At 51.1% G+C, this 7,045-nt stretch overlaps 1 long non-coding RNA gene across 1 annotated transcript in view; it reads right to left on the reverse strand.

Moving 5' to 3' along the window:
• LOC135097016 (uncharacterized) overlaps positions 1-4,905 on the reverse strand; it is a 25,497-nt gene extending 20,592 nt beyond the window's left edge. The window contains exon 1 of the long non-coding RNA XR_010265282.1: positions 4,645-4,905. This is a non-coding gene — a long non-coding RNA (uncharacterized LOC135097016). The remainder of the gene's footprint in view (positions 1-4,644) is intronic.
• Between the last annotated feature and the right edge of the window lie 2,140 nt (positions 4,906-7,045).

The raw sequence follows: 7,045 nt of genomic DNA on the forward strand, positions 1-7,045 counted from the left end.
CTCCCCGAAGATTTTCCGGCTCAAATCCGACCGCTACGCAGGGAAGAACAGCGCACCGGCAACAGCTCCATCAAGTACCCGACCGCCTCGCAGCCACCTCTATCTACGCCCACAGAAGTGATCAGCTGGCCTCATTCCTACGACCCAACGCCACAGCAGCGTGCGGGGCACGCTGCTGCTGTGATCAAGGCCTTTCCCAGCGTCTTCGAAGCAAAGGAAGGTTTACGTGCAATGGCTGGTGGATCCATGGCCATCGAGTTGACAGACGACGCTCGACCCTTCGCCGTAACAGCATCTCGTACAATCCCTTACAATTGGCGTGAAGAAATTAAGAGCCAGTTGGAAGAGCTGCTTAACAAGGGAATCATCGAGAGTGTGGACTACCCTACGGCATGGTGCCACCCCATCGTGCCTGTCCCAAAAAAGACATCTGGTGTAAGGCTGTGTGTTGACCTGACACGACTCAACCGTTACGTGAAGAGGCCCGTGTATCCAGTGCGCTCACCTCATGACGCCATCGCCTCGATCGGGACCGGAGCAGTTTGGTTCACCACTCTTGATGCCAAGATGGGGTATTTTCAAGTCCCCATTAGAGAAGAAGACCAGGATTTAACCTGCTTCATAACACCTTGGGGTCGGTACAAGTTTCGGCGAGCGGTTATGGGTCTCGTCTCGTCTGGAGACGAGTATAACCGTCGAGGAGACCAAGCTCTCGGCGACATACCTAACACCATCAAGATCGTGGACGACATCCTGGCCTATGACTCCACCTACAGTGCGCACTTAGCCCATGTCATTCAGATTGTGCGGCGGTGTGACCAGCACGGCATCACTCTCAACCCACAGAAGTTTACATTCGCGGAAAGAGTGGTAGATTACTGTGGTTACTCTGTTTCTGGACAAGGCTACACGGACAGACTCAAAGAAAGTTAAGGCAATCTCTGACTTCCCACGACCACAGCACATCACCGACTTACGATCATTCATGGGTCTTACAAACCAGCTTGGAAGCTTTTTCTCCTGCTGTGGCTGCAGCTGCACAACCCCTCAGAGATCTCTTACGCCCGAAGAACAGTTGGTGCTGGTCCTCCTAACCATGAAGAGGCGTTTGAGAAGGTGAAACAGTGTCTCGTCAGCCCACCTGTCCTTGGCATACTTCGACCCATCATTACCAACGATGCTACAGACTGACGCCTCAAGGATGCACGGATTTGGATTCGTTCTCCTGCAGAAGCACAGTGACCAGTGGAAGATGGTGCAATGCGGGTCAAGATTTGTTACAGACACAGAGAGCCGCTATGCAGTAATAGAGTTGGAAATGGCTGCAATCGTCTGGGCAGTCAGGAAATGTGGCACCTACCTGAAAGGACTCCCTCACTTCGATCTAGTGCTCGACCACCGCCCGCTGATACCTCTCCTCAACAGCAAGTTGTTGGGAGAAATAGAGAACCTGCGGCTGCAGCGCATGAGGGAGAAGCTTGCTCAGTATTCTTTCACAGCAAGCTGGCAAAAGGGATCGACACACTGTGTGCCCGACGCCCTCTCACGTGCTCCAGTACAGGACCCAGTGGAGGAAGAGGATGCTGCTACTTCTGGTGACCTCGACCCTCTCCACTCAGCGGTCATCTCAGCGTTATCTGCCACCAATGAGGACGGCGTCCGCTTAGCACCACTCCAGGATCAGGACTGTGGAAATGGTACGTGCCGCAGCAGCAAGAGACGGGGAGTACTGCTTGCTCAAGAACGTCATCATCGAGGGCTTCCCTGATCATTGCCACGGACCTCGATCACCGCTTGCGTACGTACTGGCCGGTGCGCAGTCTGCTGGCCGTAGACGACGACCTGGTGGTTTACGGGCCGAGGCTTCTTATTCCTCACAGCCTCCGCCGAGAAACACTAGAGCGACTCCATGACAGTCATCAGGGGATGGAGCGCACCAAGCGACGGGCCCGACAAACGGTGTACTGGCCTGGTACGGACAGAGACGTTGAGAACGTCGTTTCTGGATGCTCACTATGCCGTCCACTCCTACCAAGCCAAGCCAACGAACCTCTCTGGCAGGACACGGACACACCCAGCAGGGTGTTTGAGTCAGTTTCTGCAGACTACTTCCACGCAGCAGGCCGTACATACCTCGTGTATGTAGATCGCTTGTTCTGGGTGGCCTCACGTGTCTGCATGCTCACGTCCAGCATCGGCTGATCAGCTCGTTCGTGTCCTTCGGGGTGTGTTCGCCGACACGGGCGTGCCTGTTCTCCTGAGGACTGACGGTGGACCGCAGTTCACTTCTTCATCGGTACGGCGCTTCCTGGCTCGATGGGGGGTGGAGCATCGTGTATCTTCACCTCATTATCCACGCTCCAATGGTCACGCCGAGGCAGCGGTCAAGTCCGTGAAGAAGCTGATCCTCACGACCACACAGCAGGGACACCTGGACGAGGATGCGTTCGCTCGCGGGTTGCTGGAACTGCGCAACACTCCGAGGGGCGGAAGGGCGATCACCAGCACAAGTCCTCTTCGGTCATCCTATGAGGTCCTGTGTCCCGGCTCATCATCGCTCATACGCTCAGCAGTGGCAGCGCGCTGCTGATGAGTGCGACGCCAAGGCAGAGCGACTGAGGAAGAAAGCGAAACTTCGCCACGACGCGTCCGCCCGTACTCTTCCTCTCCTGCACCTCGGTGGCCACGTCGACGTTCAAGATCACACGACAGGCCTCTGGGATCGCCTGGGTGTCATCGTGGCTGTTGGGCGAAGGAGAGACTACCTCATCAAGATGGGCAGCGGTCGCGTGATGTGGCGTAATAGAAGACACCTACGCCCACACAGACCTCTTGCTCCCCTTCCTGTCGAGCAGCACACCGCTCATGGCGGTGCAGCGCTTCAGCATCAGGGTCACGAGGAACACCACCATCCCGGCAGCCCGGAGCATCAGGGTAACGGGGTACACCGTGGCCGAGAGCAACCAGAGCGTCGAAGCAGCCGACAGCGTAGGGAGCCGAGACGACTGCAGGTGCGGTGGCACCGTAGCACCTACGATTAGTCGTACGTGTTCATTGTACGCTGTGTTTTGTTTTGTGTATATGTACCGTGTTTTCTGTACTTCAATCATTGTAACTTTGTTTCATGTGTTACGGTAGCCATAACAAAGATAAGGAATCTTCCTTATGTCTCGGGGGAGGTGTGTGGTTGTTAGCTAGTTGTGTGAACGAGTGAATGAGCGAGACTTGTGTGAGGCATGAATACGTGTATGAGTGAACGAGCTAGGCTTCAGTCATAAGTGTTAAGTGGAAGTGCGCGGCCTGGCGCCGAGAGATCACCTACCTCCAGCCTTCTGTTCACACCTTCTGTGAATAAACACCTGCACTGTTACCTGCGTTTCCTGTGCCCCTGCTGGTCAAGAGTCGAACAGTGTGTGTGTGTGTGTGTGTGTGTGTGTGTGTGTGTGTGTGTGTGTGTGTGTGTGTGTGTGTGTGTGTGTGTCATCGTTCTCCGGGGTGTTTCTGGAAGACGGATCACACAGCAGCAGGAGGAGGAGGAGGAGGAGGAGGAGGAGGAGGAGGAGAAGGAGAAGGAGAAGGAGAAGGAGAAGGAGGAGGAGGAGGAGGAGGAGTCCTTTATAAAGCATAAACTGAACTTAGAGAGGTCATATTGAACTTAGAGAGGTCATATTGAACTACAAAGTATATCATTGTATTCAGAATGACAAAGAGAAAATAATTATTAGTATTCAAAGAGTTTTCTGACAATTTCAAGGTTTCCCATTGTTAGTCGTCATAGCAAAACGGGAAAATAATTGATGTATAATTTATGTATAATTTTATTGATGTATAATTTATGTATAATTTATAATAATTTATGAAATGTAGGAATTTTTTTTTAAGTAAATACAGAAATTACTACTACTACTACTAATTTAAGCGCCGGAAGGAAAGGGTTAAGATATGAGCATTAATAAATGGTACACACACACACACACACACACACACACACACACACACACACACACACACACACACACACACGGCTCTCCCTCTTTCCGTATCTGTTAGAGAGAGAGAGAGAGAGAGAGAGAGAGAGAGAGAGAGAGAGAGAGAGAGAGAGAGAGAGAGAGAGAGAGAGAGAGAGAGAGAGAGAGAGAGATTCCCTTCCTTTTCTCTCTCCATCTCTCTAATTCTGCGATAGATTATTTTAATTATGAGAATAAATTGTAGAAGAAGAAGAAGAAGAAGAAGAAGAAGAAGAAGAAGAAGAAGAAAACGGGCGAAAACGTAAATAAGAACCAAAAACAATAAGAGGAGGAAGAAAAGGAGGAGGAGGAGGAGGAGGAGGAGGAGGAGGAGGAGGAGGAGGAGGAGGAGGAGGAGGAGGAGGAGGAGGAGGAGGAGGAGGAGGAGGAACACTGACGCCTCCTTACCTCCCCCTCCACCCCTCCCCCTTCACCCCTTTCCTTACCCCAATAAAAAAAAGCCACCATTTTCTATCACCATCACGACTCCATTAACAAAACAATCAAATAAACAAACAATGGAAAAAAAACAAGAAAACAAGAAACTGAAATAAATCGATAGAAAACAAGACAAAATCCAAAAAAGTGTAATTTAAAGTAATCATATAAATGTAATTAAGACAATACATGTAATTACCTTGTTAAGACGACCTGGATGACTCATGTTCCCTCCTGGTGGTCGGTGGAGGGTCGTGGCAGGGCGAGTGTGGATGGAGCAATGGGGGAGAAGGTGGAGGAGACTTTTCATCCACTTAGCGTCTCTCTAGGCATCTCCCTTTCATCTGGTAACACTGGTGGTCTTGGCTGGCAACACTGACACACGCAAAACTCCTGTAGTGTTCTGTACGTCAAGGTCACGCAGCCACAGACCACAGCCTTGGGTTTACTGTGATCTGTGGCTGCGTGACCTTGACGTACAGAACACTACAGGAGTTTTGTGTGTGTGTCAGTGTTGCCAGCCAAGACCACCAGTGTTACCAGCCTTGGGTTTGCGGTGGTGTGCGGCCGCGGGTGTGCTAAGCGAGAGTCGAGGTCAGACTAGCTGCTTCACCTGACCTGACCTTGAGTCTGGCTAGCGGCTGGCCACTCCCTGCACTCTGCTTCTGGTAACACTGCACGCAACACAATCTGCAATAGATAAATACGTTAATGAATAAATAGCGAGAGAGAGAGAGAGAGAGAGAGAGAGAGAGAGAGAGAGAGAGAGAGAGAGAGAGAGAGAGAGAGAGACCCACTAACCAATAATCCCCAAAAATATATAAATAAATTAATAAATAAATGAAAAAAAAAAAATTCCTCCTATCTCTCTCTTCTCTTATTTCCCTTCCTTTCATTTCCCCACCACCACCACCGCCACCACCACCACCACTCCCTATGAATCTAAGGTGAAGACGTGCCCCCCCCCCATCCCCCATCCCACTTCCCCTCTTAAATCGCGGAGCCTTTGTGTCTCAAACCAAGATTTCTTATAGTGGACTTGCATTAACTCAGGCGAGAGTCGAGGGGGGTGAAGGGAGAGGCCTTTAACTCAGGCAGAGAGAGAGAGAGAGAGAGAGAGAGAGAGAGAGAGAGAGAGAGAGAGAGAGAGAGAGAGAGAGAGAGAGAGAGAGAGAGAGGCGGACTGTAGCATGCCAGAGTAATTAATATTCATAGTACTGTTTGTACACGTTATTAATTAATGTAAGTTAAGGTAGGTAATCTCTCTCTCTCTCTCTCTCTCTCTCTCTCTCTCTCTCTCTCTCTCTCTCTCTCTCTCTCTCTCTCTCTCTACGTTTATCTTCTCTCCCTTCCCTCTTCCTCTTCCTCCTCCTCCTCCTTCTTACATATTCACTCCTTCATTCTCTATTTTTCACCTTTTTTTCTTCCTATTCCATTCCTCCTCTTCCTGTTCCTCCTCCTCCTCCTCCTCCTCCCCCTTTTCCTCAGTGCAATTCCTTTCATCTCTCTCTCTCTATGCCTACGTCCTTTCATCCTTCTGTTTCTTTTCTCCTTCTCTTTCATCTCTCATCTTTCTCATTCCTCCTCCTCCTCCAACATCTTCCCCTCCCCTCCTGTCCCGGGGAGAGGCAGGGACCCGTTAATAAGTAAGATTGCCATATATTTTCCAAAACTGAGGCAATTAACTGATGGGAACAGGAGGGAGGAGGGCAAGGAAGGAGCTGGGGAGAAGGGAGTCGGCCCGGGGAGGGGAACAGGGATGGGTTAATAGGGGAGGGGAGGTTGGGGGTAATGGTACAGAGATGCAAGGGAGAGAGAAAGTGTATGTGTGAGTGCCTTGGGAGGGAGAAGCCAAGTGTAACAATGAGAGAGAGAGAGAGAGAGAGAGAGAGAGAGAGAGAGAGAGACCCACGCTCTTCACCTCTCCATTGCTCTGCCTGTGGATTATCCAAGGCCCCGCCCCCGTCCCGCCCCCACCGCGCCGTCCCGCGCCTCATTGGCCCGCGACGCGAGCCCCGCCGCGGCCGCCGCTGGTCATTGGGTGGCCGTGGCGGGGCGACTGAATGACAAACAGGGTTCCGATGAGTGTCTATTTCATCCAGTTATTGCGGTTCATATAAAGTTTTTTTCTGGGCTTTGTGTCAAGTTGTCGTCAATAATGTGGTAGTTAAGGCTGCTGGAGGGATCTGCCGGGCGCCGCGGCCACCACTGCCCCTCGCCGCCTGCGCCAGGGTGTTAGGCCTGCGGGCACACACGCGCACACACACACACACACACACGGTGTCAGTCATATAATAATAATAAAAATCAACGGTTTATTGTTGAGGCAGTTAACAAAGTGAAAATGTAGAGAGGGGGTGGGGAAATAGTTGACATTAAAGAAAGAAAGCAGGCAGACAGACAGGATGACAGGGAAATAGTCAGCCTGACTTGAAGAGGATAGGCTGCTATCCTCTTCAAGTCAGGCTGACTATTTCCCTGTCATCCTGTCTGTCTGCCTGCTTTCTTTCTTTCTTTTTAATCCTGAAGGCAAGTCTAATCTAGAAGGGAAATACTATTGACTGATGGCTCTGTCCCGGTCCGTGGGCGGCGCCTTTAGG

This window comes from Scylla paramamosain, unplaced genomic scaffold (assembly GCF_035594125.1).
Source record: "Scylla paramamosain isolate STU-SP2022 unplaced genomic scaffold, ASM3559412v1 Contig11, whole genome shotgun sequence".
In the NCBI taxonomy this organism is placed as follows: Eukaryota; Metazoa; Arthropoda; class Malacostraca; order Decapoda; family Portunidae; genus Scylla; species Scylla paramamosain.